Source organism: Pyxicephalus adspersus, chromosome 5, assembly GCF_032062135.1.
Source record: "Pyxicephalus adspersus chromosome 5, UCB_Pads_2.0, whole genome shotgun sequence".
Classification (NCBI taxonomy): Eukaryota; Metazoa; Chordata; class Amphibia; order Anura; family Pyxicephalidae; genus Pyxicephalus; species Pyxicephalus adspersus.
In genome coordinates, this window is record NC_092862.1 from 17,944,286 (window position 1) to 17,965,467 (window position 21,182).

Here is a 21,182-nt window from a genome sequence, read left to right on the forward strand (position 1 = left end):
TAAGAGCATTTTTTTTTGTATTTCATAGTTTACAAAGAAGATAAATACCAGAAATAAAAATGTAAAAATACCCATATGGGATTTTGCCTTTTTGCTGGAATGAGTAGAACTGGTGATTAATTAGCCTGGGTATGTCAGTTGGGTGTCAGTGTGCCATTGACTGGCCAAAAGTTGACCAGGGAAGCCCTGGTTTTCTTTGAGGGTTAGCATGGTGCAGGTAGAGGTCCCTTCCATCCTCAGAGTCAGCCACATACATATGACACAGCTTCATACACACAACCTCCAATCATCCTACATTTCTCCGAGCCTTTCAGTCACTATCTCTTCTTTTTAGAGCTTTTAGCCTACCTAATTTCCTCAGAGCCCTTTGGGCTGCCTACTGTTCCCTAGAGCAACCCCAGAGCCCTCTCAGTTCTGGTGGTTCATGTACTCATGTCTGGTGGTTCATGTACTCATGTCCAATGGGACCAAGATGTGGGACCCGTTCCTCCTTGGACCTAGTCTTTGGGCTCAGGCTATCATCAAATCAGAAGCAAGGATCTAGAGAAGCGTTTCCTAACCAGGGTTCCTCCAGAGGTTGCTAGGGGTTCCTTGAGCAAAGAGCAATTTGTGACTCTCAGGTAAGTTTAACAGATACCAATGATCTTTTTGACTATCTGTCAGGGTGACATTCTTCTTACTGATCACCATGCTAAAATACTGTAAGTTGTGACTATAGTAATTATAGTAGGGGCTCCCTGGAGACCTAAAAGGTATTTCAAAGGGTTCCCCTACCTTAAAAAGGTTGAGATACATTGCTCTGGTGCAACAACACTGTTCCTTTAAAATGCAATTAAGTAAATGAAAGTTGATTTCCTAAGACCAAAAATCCTAATGTGGACACCATAACTAGGGACTAGTACATATACAGTATTTACTTTCAATCTGTCTGTGTGCTCTCACTGGCCTACTCCATGACCCACTGCTCCAATTACAGTATAGTGATCATTGCATATATGCAACACGTCCAGGTATAGGGGGTTGGGTGACCTGCAGCCAGGAAGAAGTACTCAGAACTGGGTGTCCATTTGGCAGGCCTGAATGCTGTCACCTGGTAAAAAAAAAGAAAATCATTAAATTTATGTAAGCTCTGACTATGCTCTTAATAGACCTTACCCAGGGTAAGGGATGTAGACGTATAAAGCAATGGGAAATGTAAGAAAGTGGAGTACTGTAAGTTATCAGTAAATAGGTGACTTATTTGTTATATATAAAGATAGGCAAAGTGGGCAAAACAAATAATGACTATAGACCACTGAATATACAATTTTAGGATTTAATAGAAGAATTTTTATATGTAGTGCTCTATGGTCAAGTAGGCATTTGCTTTTTCTAAATTCATTAGTACGTGAACTTCTTACACTCTTAGTCCAGCTTGCGCTACATTCACATGCTCAATAATTGTTGGCGGAAACAATCATTAGTGATTTCCAGTGACAGTAGAGTGCATGGCTGCACAGAAAGCATGTTATAGAAAAATGTTCTGTTCCGTGAAGAACGGAGGGCTAGGGATGAGCCAGGGGAACCCTACTAAATCCTCCCTATAAGAAATCAATAGCAGCCATTAGCTGTCGGCCTTTAGGGATCCGTAACACTAAATGACGTTGGTGGACAACTATTCATACTCCAGATTTTAGACTGGACGATGAAAATCTAGCTAACCCTGCTAATATCTTCACGCCTTGATTACAGATCTGTTTCCGTCTGCTTATGTAGCCTTGTATCCCCGCAGCTTACAATAAAAAAAGAAATTCTATTAACACATAATCTGATTTTACGTTTGATTACTGGCAATCTTTATCTCGAGTGGAGATGGTTGTTTTCTCTGTGTATTGACATACAACATCCTGCCTGGCGGATGGCATTTCTTCTAGAAAAGGTTCAAATTTCAAACATTGCTTCATTATTGGACCATACAACCACATTTAGCTACAGAGATTGATGTTGTCTTGGCAACTACTATGCCGGATCCGAGGGAGAATATACAGCACGTGTAAAGCTATGGATTTATTTTCTGCTGAGAGAGTTAACTATGATATAAATGAAAAGGAAATGGTCAGAAACAAAAGGGCAAATGGGCAAGTAGAGGCTCACTGGTGCAATAATATTGGGAGTTATTTGTGTTTTAAAATGAATTCTTACATTAATTCTTGACTATGTTAAAAAAAACAAAAAAACAACAACAACAACAGATGATTGCCCTAAAATAATGGTTTATTTTAATAATTGATGGAAATGGTGGATTCCATTCCATTTTTTAAATTATTCATTAATAAAAACAAAAAAAAAGATGTATATCTAAAACAAAACACATACAAAGCAGGTTCGTTGTTTTACATGTTCTTTACTGTCAGAAAGTGGATTTGTTTTCTGTTGTACGTTTAGTTAAATAGCACCAGCATCCAAAGACACTTCGGTTACAAAAGAGTCAATGCTCCTCCAGCAAATTCTTTGTAGTCCCCAATTGGACTACAAGCAGCTATGACAAGGCACAGGGCAATGGTATATTGTGATGTAGTCCAGTGGTCGACAACCTTTTCAGACCCATGGCCCCCATCGCAAGTCTGAGCCTGTGTTGGGAGAGTGGGCGGGTTGTGTCCCGAGACACAACCTGACCACTTTCATGAGCCTGCAATCTGTACGGAGGACATGGTCCGCTGCTCTGGTCGGTGTGCCCTCCCAGTGGGGCTCTTCTCCTGACCCCACCAGGGGCTCACCGGCCAGAACTGTGGGCCACCAAAATTTTCTCGCGGACCACCGGTTGGTGACCGATGATGTAGTCACTGCTGTTAAAGTGGAACTAAACTCAAAAGAAAGATCCCACTATCCTTTAATTCCATAGGTTCCTCAATCCCACCGGAGATATCCTCGATTTGGTTCTGCACCCGGAAAATGTTGGATTACAGGACAACAGGGGAGCCAGTTAAGGACATCTCTGGTGGGATCAAGGGAGCTCCTATCTTGCTCCAAGATTGGGCATGCGCAGAAGGCGCAGCCTGGATACCCACGTCACGCACCCCAGGAGGCGATAAAGATAGAAGGCGATAAAGACAGAAGGCGAGGGACTTCCCACTTTTTTGGAGAGTTGTCTACCCTTTTATGTAAAGTAAAAATGTTGGTGATAGGTCCTCTTTAAACTATGAGAATCAGCTGCGGCCAGAGCATGCAAATATGTAGAGGAAATGTATACATGGAGTCCCAGGTATTCTAAACAGGTGATTAGAAGATCACTCAGTCACTTGAATGAAATATCTAATTTACAATTATTTTTTTTTAAAGTGGCAATCACCTGCCATGGACTTATATTGCTTCTTTGAAATGCCCATAAAGCTAACCTAAAGTTCCACTTTCAAGGGACAGGGACCAGACTTTGTGATCAGGCAGGGCTTTATTGCAGAAAAGGGACAGGTGATGTCAATTCTACATTAAAACATACTTACCTGCCTGGACATTGTCATCTTTTGTCAAAAACACAACCCAATGCATCCTTACTTCCACTTTAGCTGCTGCTGTGATCAAATGAATTCCCACGACATCCCAGCCCAGTCAAATAAGATGTCTGAAGATCGAAACCAGCAAGAGGAGAAGAAAGAAGAAGGTGGTGCCAGCAACAGAACAGGGACAGGTGAGAGTATTCAAAAATCAGGCAGGTAAGGGTATTTTAGTGCAGAAGGGACATCCCCTGTGTCTTCCGCAATAAAATATGTATCTGATCACAATGTTTTATTTCTAAAGATTGTAAGCTCCTCGGGGCAGGGTCCTCTCCTCCTGTATCACTGTCTGTATTAGTCTGTCATTTGCAATCCCTATTTAATGTACAGCGCTGCGTAATATGTTGGCGCTATATAAATCCTGTTTAATAATAATAATAATAATAATAATAATAATTCCACTTTAAAGACAAACACAGATGATCTTCATTGTGTCATATTGTCTTCTTTATTTTTAATTGTCTGGTAAATTGGTGATCAGGCTAATCACCACTGTATATGTGATTTACTTTGACAATTGCCATGTTTTATCAGTGGAAGTCTTTTAAAAATGGCGATCCCGCTGAAAAGTGGTGATATTTTTACCTGATTGCCACTTATGTAGAAGGGAACAAAAAAAGACATTATTTGTCTATAAATAAAGTAATGTTTGTGGCAAATGTTTTTCTTGCTACTTTATAAATAAGTGATTCTTTAGTGAGGATTTCAATCTACTTTACTTCACTTAGCAATAGCACATTATGTGATTGACATTGGTTTCTGTCCTTATTCTGTATGTATGGGCTCTGCACAATGCCACTTCTCTTATCATGTGTGCTGGGTCTAATTCTCAGTGTCAGTATCTTTTCTGTATGTATGGACTCTGCACAGTACCACTTCTCTTGTCTTGTATGCTGGTTGAAATTCTCAATATCTGGTCTTATTCAATATTTATGTACACCGCTCTGTATCTGAGTGTAATACTCTGTTCTTGTTCTGCATGTATGGACTCTGCACAGTGCCACTTCTCTTATCATGTGTGCTGGGTGTAATTCTCAGTATCTGTTCTTATTCTGTATGTATGGGCTCTGCATGGTACCATTTTTCTTATCTTGTGTGCTGGGTGCAATTCTCAGTATCTGTTCTTCATCTATATGTATGTACTCTGCACAATTCCACTCTGTGTGCTGGGTGTAAATTCTCTGTGATTGATCTTATTCTGTATATATGGACTCTGCACAATACTACTTCTCTTGTCCTCTGCTCTGTGTATAATTCTCGGTATTTCTTCCTATTCTGTATATAGGGACTCTGCACAATACTACTTCTCTTGTCCTCTGCTCTGTGTGTAATTCCCGGTATTTGTCTCTTGTCCTGTGCGCTGGGTGTAAATCTCAGTATTTGTTCTTATTCTGTATATATGGAGTCAGCACAATTTCTTCTCCTATGCTGGATATAATTCTATGGATCTGCTATATGTACAAAAACACTGCAGACATAACTGTACATCCCAGCTCTGCCACAAGCACACCCAAATCCCTCAGTAACTGCTTTCCTCCACCTATTTTAATGTCTGACCAGTACATTGTGCCCAATCTATGAACAGGGGTAATATACAGAATACAAACCTGTGGCAGATGTTGGTGTTGTAGTTCTGTAGGCATACAGAAGATGTGCAGCTGGTAATCATTTCATTGGGCAACCTGGTTAGAATATAGGGGTGATGTGTTCACATTTGCATAGGTTAAGCAAAACAATAAACAATATAATTGCAACATTTTTTTTATTATATTTTTAAAATACATATATGTTAGTGTTGCAATAACTAGTTACAAAACACTAAAACACAAAATCAAAAAGTAAAATAAATATAAATGTTCTTAGTATATTAATATTAATTATGAAATACAATGTATTTATGTCAAATGTGGAGTAGGAATAGCAATCCTTCATTGTATGTTAATATTTGCCACCCCACAATATATAAAACAGGAAGCTTGGGCAAAACAAATTTGTATTGTATATTTTACATGATTAATCATATATAACAACAATGGTGATAGGTGGTTATGCCCATTAAATAAGCATGGGATATGTAGACCACGTCAGAGTCCTGACTCGTCAGGTGTCCCATGCTTGTTTAATGGGAATGACCAGATATCACCATTGATGTTATATATGAATCATTTGAAATATACAATACAAATTTGTTTATCCTAAAAACAGTTTTTTTTCTCTACTTTTTATTTATAATGTATTTTTATTTGTTCTGCATTCAAACTAATGTGCACTTCTTACTTTTTTTATTTCAAATATTTTTTCAATTTATTTTTAATAATTTTTAAAAATGTGAAATATAAAAAGATGGAATCCTCCCTATTCCAATTTAAATCCATACAGCGCTGCATAATATGTTGGTGCTATATAAATCCCGTTTAATAATAATAATTCCAATGCTTACCATTGGTCAGTCTTCTGAACACACAGGACCAGAGCATCCTTATTCTCAAACTACAACAACCATCAGGCTTTGCACACAACCACTCCCCAGCTAAGAACATCCTCGCTGGATGCTGAAGATGAGCAGAACACACTGAGCTGAGGCTACAAAGTGCTACCGCTTTCCCAAAACCTGCTGCTGCATACCGGACAGGGGGCAGCCATACAATCCCATCAGTAAGTACCGGGACCCCTGGAACAATAAGCTTATAGAATTCAATTCCTGCCAACTGGCTGCATTTACTGCCGTGTGACAATTAATGCATGCTGCTTTCTATCTCCCTTATTAAAGGCAGACACTGCCTGACATCTCCATGCACATGTCAACCCCTTTAAGGTTTTCTTTTTTATCTTTAATTAAAGTCGAAGACTTTTTAATAGGTTTTCCACAAATAATTTCCTTCCTTTTATTTTTTTTCATTTTTAAATACATCTTTGCAAATTATTCTACACTTTCATTGTAATGTATCACATATTACTCTTCTTACATAGACACGATTGTCATAAATTAACTTCATGTAACAATTTCTTGCTAATATTACTTTTGAATTGTAGGCGTATTTGTATTGTGTTACTGTTTGACCTCACTTTATTTATAGAAGGTGTCAGATTGTAGTGTTTTGTTTAGCTTGTTACTGTTTTTTTTAATAAAGTAAAAATATAATGAATGGAAATGAATAATACTTTGAATGTAATAACATAAAATATCATTTGTTGAATCAGTTTGAAACCAATTTTTTTTTCTTTTTGTGGATTTAATTAGAGACGGATTTTAAGCTTGTCTTTATTTCTGCTGCTGGAGCACCATCATGCCTCCTAGGAATATCACATTTCCTTGGAGAATCCTCAGCATCTCTGGGTTACAATAACCTTCTCTATAGAGTCTGTTTATCGTCTGGTCACAACCTGCTTTAATCTGGGTAATGCATATCTTCCTCATTATCCTCAGGGAATGTGGAGAGTTTGCTCAGACTGCATCGATCGGTCGTTGTGCTTTTTTTATATATTATATATGGACATTTTTTTTTCTTAGTGGCGGCTTTAAACAGCTGCCATTGATGTGATTTATGAAGGTTAAATGGATCCTGACTTTGTGTTTCAGCTTTTTACTGTCCTTATTTAGTTTCCATCTAGATTATAGATTTGGAAGCCTTGTAGGATGAGTTAGTGTTCTCCGTCTGTGTCCAAGTGGAAAAAGGAACAGCTTACATTAAGGATAAGAGGCTGGCAGGATGCAAGTAAAGTAACCACTGTCCATTTACAGGCAGATATCTCACCGAGAAAGATTGGGCAATCTGCCTGTTTTTTAAATGTAATGACTTGTGCAAGGTTTCCCTTACCTTTGTGGTTCTTTAAATAATTTCTACCTTTTTCAGTGATGTTACACATGTATTTAAAATGCAATATTCCTCCTCCTAAGTAAATAGTACTAGATTACTCCTACTAGATTGTAAGCTCTTCAGAGCAAGGTCCTCTTCTCCTGTATCACTGTCTGTATTAGTGTGTCATTTGCAACTCGTATTTATTGTACAGCGCTGTGTAATATGTTGGCGCTATATAAATCCTTTTTTTATTAATAATGATAATAATAATAATAGTAATAATAATGTAAAAGATGAAATATTTATTCTGCAAAAATACAGCTTCATGGGCCAGCCATGTAATCAAATGCCTTTGCATGTAGTCATGTGACTTCAGCTAAAGTTTTACGGTGCCAGACATTAAGGAAGAGCTGCAGGAAAAACTGTGATCATCCTTTTCAGAGGAGATCAGTGAACAAATGGCCAACCATGTGGCACAGATGGCTTGCTGTTCTACAGCATATTCTGCAGCATAGGTATTATGTTATAATCTCATATTGCAGTAATGGAGCAGAGTGATCTGGACACACGGGGTGGGGGGTTATTTGTAAAATGTACCCTAATTCTGTGTTTCTGAATGTTTTTAACATGGGGCAACCCCAATAACTAATTTTCAGGTCTTCAGGGAACCCCCTGCTACAATTACTATATCCACAGTCACTGGGAAGAATGTGTCTTACATGGCTGGCCGTTGAGAAGGCTGCCACCCTTACAGAAAAGCTAAAAAATCATTGGTATCTGTTAAACTGATTTAAGAGTCACAGACTTTGACCTCTTTAAGATCCAGAAACAATTCCATAATTAAAAAAAGACAATCAAAGCTCGATGGAAAGGCATGTTGTACTTGCAGGGCTTACTTACAATGGATAGGGTCTGATTTATTAAAGCTCCCCAAGACTGGACAACGTAGACCATTATAGTTGGCAAATATTTTCAGTCCTGGACCAGATTCATTCCAGGTTTGCTTGACCACCCAGGTTCTCCAATGAAAGTCTATGTTCTCCAATCTTTAACAAATTTGCCCCATTGTGTTTGTTGCAAAAGAGTGGTAAAAGATGAGGCAACATTACCTGGTTTGTTTTTAATTAACCCTGAGCTGCTGCCAAATTTGCTTGGATCTATTCCATTAAAAGTAAAATAAATCTGGCCTCACAGTTAGGCTGAAGAAACATGTTGGAAATGACAACTTCCTATCAAATCCCCACTTCTGAGCCTTTTGTTGTTCTAAAGGAGCTGGGCTTCACGTATGGGGTAACACATGGCCTCCCTAATTTGACGGTGTTCAGACGTAAGTGGCCTATATCATTCTTACTAACTGCCCCAAACTTTGAGGAACTGTCCCTCTTTCCTACTTAGTTGTTCCCCCTGGTGGGTAAATATATTCACTTTCATCATCTACTTGGGTAATCTCCAGAACAATCCTACACCCTTAACTTGGGGTGAACTTCTCCAAAATATTGGTGGCCAAGGAAGGAGTATAGCTAGGTAAGTTTATCTTGCTGGGAAATGGGAGACGTTGTCACAATTCACTGAATGGACAGGTGATAGAAGCTTTTTAGGCAATCAATTCTAGCTATTATTATTACACATATACATTTATATTAGATGGTTGGGGGTGCCTTATTTTTTGGAGTTCTTCTGAAAGTTTAGACAGCACTCCAGTTTTTGCCTACTTGTTCTGTGGTAGGGAACTGAAAATTATTTAAGCAAAAGGATTATTTTTACCCTTTAGGGCAGGGGTAGGCAAACTTTTTGGACTACTAAGCTATTTCTGGAGGTCAAGAAGGCACACTAGGCCAGAAGGAACAAGGTGTCCAAGAAAAGGTTTTTTCCTACCGTGACTGCAAGGGAGCAGCCTCAGTCTTCCGTTGATCCGTGGTGTAGTCCCTGTGCATGTGCTTGGCATCCAAATGCCCCTTGAGATTCGACTGCTTGAAAGTGCTCTTGGTGTAGTTGCACACTTAACAAAGGGCTTTGTTGCTGCGTTGGATGAAGAATAATTTGTCAGTCCATTCGCGGTTGAAGACACGACATGCGAGGTCAACTTTCCAGAGACTGGTAGCTGTGCGTTGCTTCTGCTCTTCAGGCATAGTAATTGGGGTTTCTGTGTGGGAACTCTATGATATTGAGGAACTTGTGATAATGCGACAATTCAATACTGCCAGATCCAACAATAAATAATTAGGGGGCGGGGTCTGGAATACTGGCTAGTCCGTGTCCATCCTAAAGGCTGGAGTTTGTCTACCTCTGCCTTATGGGTATTCTTTTAATATAATACTTCTTGGTTACTGGGTTTAAGCTATATACGCACATCAGATAATAGTCATTTAAGATGAACAACCATGCTTGTCTCAGGTGAAAATCAGACAGTGGATCCCTGAAGTTGTTCATCCCTCCGTTATGGCAATTTGGGGAATTACTGATCAGAAAAAGACTCCTATAGAGGATAGAACAAAGAGGAGCCCACTCACTCCTACTTGCAACACACTGATGCAACCAGGTGATTATACCCCATTCAGACAGCTGTCAGGTGCATAATCATACATAAAAACAAGTGTTCGCAGGTAGGTCCTCACTTGACCACCCTTCTAGCAGTTCCCGTATCAGAAGGGGTATCAATAAGCATTCATGCATGTCTTCATTTGCCTTGGTTTTGTTTAAAGGGGAGCAAGTGGTTACATTCTCCTATTGTCCATTTTTATGGTTTTCTTAGTATACCTTTGTACCTTTATTATTACCTTTACCTTCAATCTGTCTGCCTTGTTGTGCCCTGTAGATAATCAGTGTGTGTATATGACCAAATCTGTAGCAGCACACTAATATTGGCATGCATAGACAGCTCTTGGTTTCCACTAAAATGTATTCATGGCTTTTTTTTTGCTATACTTTACTATATACTGTGTTGTGGCTATATCTTGCTTTTTTATTTAGTATGATGCACAAAATATCATACACCAGAGAAACCTGTAAGATTTCACTTTACCAATTTTAATTTGCTGGAAGACAAGGTATTATTGGCTACAGTAGATTGCTATACTTTTTATTGTTTGCCCTATTTAGTAATTCTGAATGCTTTTTTATGGTGTCATATATTACATTATTTTATTGCTTCCCTAAAAAGGTCTTTTTTGCTTTTCAAGGAGCTTGCAATATAAAAATTAATAATGTTACCAATAAAAAAGGAAAATTTGTAAGCTGTTAACATAAATCTTTTGTTTCCTTAAAAAACAAAACAGTTAGCTGATGTTATTTTCCACTTCTTTCTACTTTTGTACTTACTGTTTTTTTCCAGTAAGACTTTTCTGCAACCTCTATTGGTCCAAAACAAACATTCGTAGTGCAGATATGGTATCATCACTACTGTCTTGTTGAGATTTCCTTTTTTTTTCAAATTGATATACTTTACAAATTTTAAAATCTTACGTACCTGCTCCTTAAGCTTAATGACTTGGCCTTTTTTAACCCAGCCTGCATGACATAGCTAAGCTGAAAGTCAATCTGAGATCATTAGACATAAAAGCCCAATGGATATGGTTTTAGCTTCTAGAAAAGTGTTTCTCAACCAGGGTTCCTCCAGTGGTTGTTAGGGGTTCCTTGAGCAATCTTTGCCTCTCAGGTCAGTATAGGTGAGCCCCCCCCCCCCCAATGATCTTTTTGGCATGGGTGGCATTCTTCCCACTGGCCAGCAATGTAAGATACATTCTTCCAACGGATCACCACACTAATGTACTGTGAGCTGTGTATATAGTAATCACTGGTAAACACTGCTTTACAATCTGAATAATAACTTTAATACCTTTAGGCCCAAGAGGGTTGGCAGCCTAAGGTAAAATAATCAGATCTCATGGGATATAATAGACATTACAAAATTACACAAGTAAGCCTAGAGCTCTTTGTATCCAACAATTTAAATGAATGGTAAATCCCTTCCTACCCTGCTGTACATGAAACAAAAACAAATCTTACTTGAGTACCGTTTAGGAGTTTATATATTAAAAAGTCAGGTATAATCATGATAAAAGTCCACTTCTGTGAGTCTCTCTCATTAAGCCTCACTTTTAGAGGACCTTGGCTGTCATGATTTGCTTCCAATAGCCATGCATTATAAAAATGCAGAAATAAAGATGGCACACAAGATACTTTAGTTGAAGCTTACCCAGTACTGCCACGTGACAGCACTTATTCTCCTAACTCCAGTGCAAATTAAATTGTGTATATATATATATATATATATATATATATAAATATATATACAGGTAGTTCGCGGGTTAAGGACATCCGGCTTATGGATGACTCCTAGATACGAATATGGCTTACCTGCTCACTGTGTGCACGCCGGAGGCTTGGAGGGGCAGTTTGCATGACTTGCAGAAGAAATCTTTTGCTAAATACAGCTGAGGTTGTGAGTGATCTTAGGGGACTGAGCTCTTTCTGCAAACTCTTGTAATTCTTTAATGATCAAGACAAACTTTGCAGGTGTTTTTTTTTTGCATATCAAAGCACAGCTTGCTCCAGAAGTTAATGAATGTCCACTGAGCAAGGTATAATGGGGGATCAAAAACAAAAAATATATATATAAATATAATGTAAAGGAAATGTTGTGCCCCAAAACGTTTCGCCTGTATTGGCTTTCTCAGGGGACTTGTAGACAGCGAAGTGCAAGGTTAGAAGCACGTGCAAAGGGTTCAAAAATGGGTGGATTCAGCAAGTAATTGGTAAGGTAACATCTGGTCAGATGCTTTGCATGATGTTAGTGGTTTCTCTGTGAAGAAACACACGATGGTGGTGCTGTAGCATCATAAAACTTTATTTATTTTACTTAAATTTTATTTTAATATTTACCTTCTAACACGTAGCTGCACTTATCTCACATGTAACCCAGGGACTACCTGTATATATATATATATATATATATATTTAGTACTTTCTCCCAGGGGAATGAAGAAAAAGTATGTACTGCTAGAGAGGGAGGCAGGATAGCAAGCCTGTTGTTTGGGCTTTCATGGGCAAAACACAGATATGCTTTAATCAGTATAAAGATCACTTCCTTTTTGGCTGCTGCTGCTGATAATCACTGAAATTGTCCTTTGGAAAAAAGGATTTCTCATACATCAGCCTGCCTTGGTTTGGCTGTAAGTTGCAGAAGATGATGAGCGATTGTGAGCAAGGAGGTCAGCTTGGCTGGATCACTTTCAACTTTAGTGCAAGCAGAAAAGATTGAAGCATCCAGGAAATCCAGGTTTCTGTAACAGGAACATCTTACCTTTTGTTTAACAAAACATTTCTGATCTGATATTTATTACCTAAAAAACAAGTTTCATAAAGCCAAGATATCATTTAACCATGTACTGAGGTGTGTATGTGTTTCTGTATGCACATGTGTGTGCATGGTTATATAAAATCCATCTTTAAAAATCTCCAAGCTTGTTGATGCACATTCACCTAAAGGTGATCTCCTGAGAGATTTCCAACCAGTTTTTATCCAGATGCTGAAATTACAGCTTTCAGGTCACCTAAAGTGTGTCTTTACCTTACCAATGCACCTTGAAAACATTGTCAGCGGAATCTACAAACTGCATACAACACAAAGTCAGCATCTGTTTAAGGAGATATCTATGACTGCCTTAGAGACATTTGCTGGCAAGAAATAAAAGACTGGCATATTGATGTCAGCAATAGATAAATATAGATTTCTAAATCCCTACTAAAGAAATACTTAAAAATGTATAGTTTCCAGGTGATAAAAGATGTAATGTCTGATGCTAACGCTTCTGGGTTTTCAGGGTAGGGGTCAAAGCAATTACAAAGTTTTTTGGAGTCTTCATTCAAAAGTCAATCAATTCAATTTTAATTACTTACAATCTGTTTTATAATAAGTTGCCAGAAAAAACTGGTAAATAGAGCTTGCTTAGTCGGTGTTGTAAGTTGATGAGGAAAGTAGTTTCATGGAGCAAGTAGTTTCATTGGTGGGCATACAGTTTTGGAGTGTGCCATGTTAAATTTTACTATGCATCCAAAATGCTTGGAATCTGTGGAACTAATGATAAAGAGTCATACAGTACTGTGGGTGTGGGCAGTTCACAAGTATATATCACTTTTATATATATAAATATTGTACCCCAAAAATATTGTATATATCAATTTTTTGACATGTAATCCCGTTTGTTTCTAATTTGTATTTAGCTGAATTCCAGTCTCACCATATTTAGGGTATTCATAAAGAGTCCTCCTATGTCCCGATACATGCTAGTTACATGTTCTTGGTCTGTTGAAAGAAAAGGGCCGAGGATATCTAGGGTTTTAGTGCCGCAACGAAATAGTATATTTGTAAAGAACAATTTGAACAATAGCTTTGTATATAAAATAATAACACTGCCTTTTTTTCGGCCTTTCCTATGTACAATATCATAGGAAAAGGGACTGACGAACTGGACAATGGTATCATTATTGAGGTATTTAAAATAAGAAGACACTTTTTGCCTGTCGGCTTTCGTCAGGGGTTTGAAGAATGTTTGTTTAAAATCTGTAAATGAAAATATGTATGTAGCCATACATTGCAATACAATACAACACAAGTGTGCTTAAATAAACAATAATTTTTATGTGAATATTACAATCCAGGTGTACTTCTTGGTCTGTTGAATCCATCATGACTACATGCATGTAACCCTTTTATGTATTCCAGGGCTGAAGTACACTATGAGCTGTGTATCATTTCTCCACTCCATCCAAAATTCAAAAATGGCTTCATGACATTATAAGCAGCTCAAGGCTTCTGATAATAGCAAGAAGCAGTGATGGTGGTGGGGAAAGTGTTTCCCATCTTCTCCTTCGCTACTTGGAAATAGAAAAAGGAAACTAAGATGATGAAGTTGTAACTGCTCAGCACTCAACAAAATTCTAAAAATCAATGCAGCACAAATCATCCTAAGCAGGCAGGTCCAACTATTGAAAAGGATATCCAAGAGTTCCCTATTGAATAAAAGGAAGTCCAACAGGCAAGTAAATGTCCATGAGCTTCTGACTGCTGAGCGGAATATCGAAGCCTCTATTCTGAGAACTAGGACAGGAAAAGATTGGAAACATTTTGTGCACAACCTTCACTGTTGCTTGCTGTCAATCAGGTGCCAGTACCATATATAGTGCAGTTGGTGACCACATGACCACCAGATATTCTTACCTGCACCTCGTATCTCCCCATCTACCCATCACATTTAGGGAATTTCTCTAAATTCCTGTGGTAAGGAGCCATGTGTTCTTTTTGTTTTATCCACTCGCCTTTTCTAATAAAAAGGGTTTATTATGTATATTCGCACCCGCACCAACTGCAGCTGGCTCCTGATGGCATGGTGCCAGATCTTGCACATGTGTAGAGTGTGATCTGGTGCCACAAATTTGGGTATATGTTTCCTTGGCATCAGCAAACGCACCATTAAAATCTGCTGAGATGTGTGATGTAAAGATCTCTGGAGGTTGTAGGATTTACTTGTCAATCATTCTTGCCTAGGTGAGGAATGAAAAAAGGAAAGGTCTAAAAATAAATATCTAATAAATATAACTTTAAAAACATCTAGGAAAGGGGAGCTTTTTAATAAATTATTATTACATTTTAGGTGAAAGGTTCACTTTAAAAAACCAGATCGTAATTTGTCTAGCGGCCCGCTAATATCCATATACAGATAATGACCTAGTGGAGGATGACACTATGCACATCATACACACACGTTATAAAGGGATATTTAATACCATATGATTATGGAAGCTATTTCCCAATTTTTCTTTATATAAAATAGATTTGAATGCAATTTATGTATGACTCATCCCTGCTCTTGAACCTGAACAAGTCTTGGCTTTTACATGCTCAGTTTTCACTCTGAATGGCTTTCAAGCTGAATAAAGGTAACACTGATACTGTGGAGTATTTTTAGTCTCTTCTCACTATATCGCTGTATTCATCCCAAGACTTTTGTATTACACACCGATTCTGTACAGTGTTTTATTTCCCTTATGCTATTTTTACTCACCTATGTATAGTACTTTCATCTCCTCTTCCTACTCTTGTACTCTTATACATTTTATGATTTTTCATTTTATAAAGATGCATGGTTACATGACCCTACATTTTTACAAGAAAAAAAATAAACTGACCCTTCAAGTACACAGTGTATCAATTAAAGTAACCATAAATAAACAGTGGCACTAAATAGTCTTTATACCAGCCATTCTCAACAAATGTTTTAAAGAACCCTAGGGTTCCTCCAGAGCTTCTTTGGGGGTTCTTGTGGATGAGTGACCTCTCATTTTGTGGTACCTGTATAGTACATAAACCAACACTACTGTAGAGTTAGCAGCATGAAACTAGAGATCATCTTGGCTTTCTTAATGTGGCATTAAAAACACCATCATAAGGGGAACATTCTTCTTTTAGCTGCTCACTAATACAGGTAGTCCCGGAGTTAAGGACATCTGACATACAGACTACTCCTAGATACGAAAGGGGCTTCCCTGCACCCTGGTGTGCAGGACGGAGGCTTGATGGGGTGGGGGGTGGGCTTTTACATGACTTGTAGAAGAAGTCTTTTGGTAAAGACAACTGAGGTTGTGGGTGATCATAAGGGCTGCAACCTTTTGTAACTCTTTAATGACAATGACAATACAAACCCTCAGAGTGAGGATTTTATACAGTAACTGACACCACGCTGCCTAATATGTCGAAACAAACATCTGTCCTAATTGCATTAATTAAAATAATGTACCCGTACCAACTTACATACAAATTCAACTTAAGAACAAACCTACAATCCCTATCTCATATGTAACCCGGGGACTACATGTATACAGGCATTTTTCCCTCTGACATCTTACATAGGTACAGAGTTATATAGTTAGTCAGGTCAAAAAAAGTCACAGGCCCATCAAGTTCAACTACTAGAGAAATAAATAGGCATACTAGAAATCAACAATAGAGGAAACCAAAAATTAGAAGGGGGGGGGGGGGGGGTAGGTTTGGTACAGTTGAGGACTTGGGTGGGGTTAAGTGACTGTTAGGTCTGTGAATGTTTTAGTACAGTAGGTTTCTGGAGTGGAACCTGGTTTCTTCCTTCTATGCCAATGTGTCACTGCTAAGTTCCATGTTTGAATGGAACAAGGAACAAGGAGTTTGCATGGGTTTCCATGGTACTCCAGTTTCCTCCAACATCCCAAATACATGCAGCTCCGGTTTATTGGCTTTACCTTAAAATTGGCCTTAGACTGTGTGATTAGCATATAACTATAGTAGAGACATTGGATTTTGAGACCCTGTGAAGGACAGTTAGTGAAATGACAATGGACTTTACAAAGCATTACGTACTATGTTAGTGATATAAAAATACAGGTTCATAATAATAAACCAAGTTCTGCCCTCACAAAAGTTTTGAATGACAAAAAGGCTTCAAGTCTGCAAGACAGGATGTATGAGGAGAAATGGGTCACCATAGATGTGACTTCTGCCTTCCGTTGCAGGAATCTGATGGAATAAACCATTATGACACTAACAGGGTCTCTTTAAACATAAAGTCACTAATTGTATCTTTCCTATTTGTTTTCCCCAAGGTCCCCATTCTACAGAATGCCATGCTACACTTTGTTACTTGTCGGAATAACAGCTTCTCCTAAATTGTTTTCAAATCAGTTTTCTAATACTGCTTACATTTAAAGTCTCTGATGATCCTATTTATTGCCAGTGGGCTAAAAAAAAAAACGATGATGACAAAAACAAATAAACATTGAAATGGAAGAAATGTTCTCATTAAAAGTCAATTCATATCTCTTTCGTGCTAGATAATTGTGTTTGCTAATTAAATGAGAAGAGAACAACTCTACGCTTCACGCACCTATAGTTTCAGTAGTTTTATTAAGCAGATAACATTTCCATTTTAAATTATATCACTCAGTTCTGAAAATTTGAAAACAGAAGTCAGTAATTAATTTGTTTTATTTGAAGATTTTTTAAAAATATTTTTGTAATTAGCTTTATTTTAGTAATAGGGATTTTTTTTTTATCGAAAACTGTTTTTTTAATACTTTACATTGGAGCACCAGCTAAGGATTTAGCTAATGTTTAACTGTAAAACCTTTGTCCAATGTTACGTTTACAGGACAGGAAGTGAATGAAAATCTACCTAAATAACGAAAGTAAAAAAACTTTTTAACCCCTTTCCTCTGACCCAGTATCTATTATTTTACCATTACTGCATACACAAATATTTAATCACAATGGGGCTGATTTATTGGAATCCAAAGCTTTTGTGCAGCAACATATTTTGCACCTCCCTATATTTGCCCCTGCTTCTGCACAAACCCCAAATTACCCATATTAGAGTTCTTTGAGATCTTGTTGAGGAAAAACATCTAGGACAGAGGTCCCCAATCCCCGGTCCGTCAGCAGGGCCGCAACAACATGAAGACCAACGGTGGTCCTCGGCTCTGGACGGTGCACCCCCTAAGTAGGGTCAGGACCCCGTTTGGGGGGGCACAGCAGCTAGAGCCATAGACCATGCCCCCCATACAGATCACAGGCTCAGGATGGTGGGTAGGTTGTGTCTCTGGACATAACCCTCCCACTCTCCCATCGCATTCCCTGCGATGGGAGAGTGGGCAGGTTCTGGCATTATGATGTCACTCTGGGGGAAGTTTCTTCCCCTTTGAGTGACACACAGCCCCCTGCACTTGTGCGGTCCCTGAGTCTGTAGATTTAGTGGTCTCCAAACTCCAAAAGGTTGGTAATTACTGATCTAGGAGGAGGATAAAAGAAGAATTCATGAGAAATATGAGCTTGCAGCATAAATATAAATATAATTATTTTTTTACATTGCTCACTGTTGTAGGGAGATGCAAAGTAGAGAGGAAACAATACTTTTGACAATTAGTCAGTGGTATAGTAGGTTTGTTGGCCCTATAGGAGAAACTAAGTGAGCACTAGCAAGGTCAAGGTTAAATTTTTGGAAGATAGGAGGTTTTAAAAAAAATTACATTTTTCAGTAAAAAAAACAGTCCTTCGATAACTCATAAAGAGCAGGTATTCCTGTAGTTATGCTTTTATTAAAAAATACACTTAAAATAATAATCTTGTTTTTCAGGGAATAGACTTCAATGAATAGTTTGAAAAATAGTCATTTGGATGGAGTATTATGTGCACCTATCCGAGCATTTATATGTCAGCCTTACAAAGTAACTGTTCTGGAAAGAACACATACAGCTTGAAGGGTTATGTCACACTCCCAACTCAGCAACCGTCATGCAGCCAAAGAGATAATAATATTATGCGGTACATTTATTGTTTAAAAAACCTCTAATTTCCTAGCCTGTATATGGCAATCCTTAAATCCCAGGGAGCTGAAGTGACTACATAAAGGCAGCATTCTGCTGTTATATGGAGACGGGCTGAATGCTGCCTTTTAGTGATATAATATTATAAAGACCGGACCCTGACCTTTTCTAATGTATGCTGCCTGTCCCTGGCAAACTTTCGGGGGTCGCCATTATCATATTTATGCACCCGGGGGTTTGGAAAGTTTTTCAGATAAAAAAGACATTGGGCCTAATTTACTAAAGCTTTCTAAGGCTGGAGATGGTAGATTATCATTAGAGAACCTGGGTAATCTAGCAAACCTCTACCTGATTTCTTAAAAAACCTTTGCCATTAGTTTGCAAATGTTTTCAGTCCTGAGCCAGGTCATTTCCGGATTTGCTGGATCACCGAGATTCTCTCATGCTAGTTTAGATTCTCTTTACATCAAGAAACTTATTAAATCAGGCCCACTGCACTGAGTTTTTGGCAGCACACGCATGGTTGGAGGGGGATAAAATTAGTATGGAAAGTTCAGTCACCTTTTAAAGTACAGTAAAAATGCATGAATTCCTGGAAATCTAATAAAAAGCCATACTTTATTAAAGTGGCTCAGGCATTTAAAAATGATCTGACAACTTTGTCCTCTTTCACAGCAATGACTAAGCTTTTATTTGCCTATTGGTCACTATAGCTCTTGAGCTAATTTAAAATTTTCTAACAAGGAGCATAATCAAATAATTAAAAAAGCCTATAAAGCTTTACAAACCTAATATTTTATGGATGACTGTAGTTCAGCTTCAATATATGTTTTAAAAAAGTAAGAGATCTACATTAATTGGCATTTTATCTGCCTGGAGATCATCTTTAAAAATACACATGAATATCACATATCAGTTGGCTTTATGAAGATGTAAATGTGGCAATGTGGTACTGTAGATTGCTGGAGGGTGATCATCCAGAGCTTAGTGAGGTGTTGAAGTTTTTCTTGACATGGTGTAAAAATACATTTTCTTTGCATTCATTGCTAGTTGATGGTGTATGATGAAGTAATTAGTAAAGTCTGGTTTAGTAATGTAAACGGCAGGATCCTATGTACATAGGAATAGTGAAAACAGTTTGTGTACCATTCTTGTCCTGTGCATACTTGGCTCATTCTATCAATGGTAATCACAATGCAGTGTTTTCAAGGTTCAGCCAATCCAAAAATAATATTCTAGTTAGCTCCTGACTAACTAGTAACCTAGAGTTGAGCGATTGCCACTATCTCTGGTTAGGGTTAACAGGGTGGGCCGTCTGCCCAATAACTCCAACTAAGTACCCCATGCAACCCAAGTTGCAAAGTAGCCAGGACACATCCCAGCATAAGTAGCTTGGGTATCCAGCACATTCTGGCTTCCCCTGGGACATTATCCCAGCCCAGCTAATCAAGACCAATTGCCAAGGATAATAAAGAGGAAAATTGACATGCTACAGAATGGGAACAGATACGTGTATTTCAAAAATTGTTATATTATTCCAGAAGGGACATTCTGCAATTACCTGGTTGCAAATTTTTGAAAATAGAGTTAGGCTGCATACACATGTGCAATTATTGTCATTGGAAAGGATCTTTCACAATCCTTTCCAACGACTAAGGAGGCACGATGCATGAACGAGTGCTGTACATTTATCACCATTCTGCTCTATAGAGAGTGGGTGAAGAACAATGAATCGGCACCCCGCTGTGCACTCTCCCCCTTCCCTTCCAATTGTTTGGACAGTAGACGACGGGCGCTGTACACACGCCAGTTTCTCACCAGATATCGGCCCTGAGTCGATTATCTGTCGAGAACCATTAAACGTGTGTATGTAGCTTTAGTTCTGACTTAACATATCTCTCTCTAAACTGGTTGAACAGTCACCTAATGTATGTCCTACCCACATTAGCTTGTGGTCTCTCTTTTAATTTAAAATTGTTAAACTATCAACCATGTGGACAGGAATTAACAGGGGTTAAGTAGTTGAGATTCATTAAAGTGTATTGTTCTGTGAAAGCTGTGCCAAAAAAGAAAGCAGAGGAAAAAGGATTAATCAACAATACAGCCTGTGAACTTCTTGCAGCTGATCTTTTCCCATTATTGACTGGTAATACCATGTTCTGCACCATGTCTCTGTGTGAGGAGCCCAGCTTAGAAAAGGAACAAGGCTTTGCCTAATCATATCACAGGGGCTCTCCTGATAGAGTCGGGGTCATATTTAAAAAGCAGGAGGTGACATGAAGAAAGCACAGATTAAGTTATTAAATTAAGATGAAGCAGGGAAGTACTGGAGGTGGTTTCTCCCCAGCATGGAGGAAGGAAAACAGCTCAGTAGTTTCATCTTAGGCTATGTACACGTCAGATGGTTCTCGTCCGATAATCAGCCCAGGGCTGATATCCGGCCAGAATCTGGCGTGTGTAGAGTACTCGTCATCTGTTGTCCAAACGACCGTCCTGGCGGATC

At 38.4% G+C, this 21,182-nt stretch overlaps 1 protein-coding gene across 1 annotated transcript in view; it reads left to right on the forward strand.

Moving 5' to 3' along the window:
- The first annotated feature begins 6,074 nt into the window (after positions 1-6,074).
- The window catches only part of TMEM74 (transmembrane protein 74), a 40,923-nt gene continuing 25,815 nt past the window's right edge, over positions 6,075-21,182 (forward strand). The window contains exon 1 of the mRNA XM_072410737.1: positions 6,075-6,185. The gene's annotated coding sequence lies outside the window, so the exon portion shown is untranslated. The remainder of the gene's footprint in view (positions 6,186-21,182) is intronic.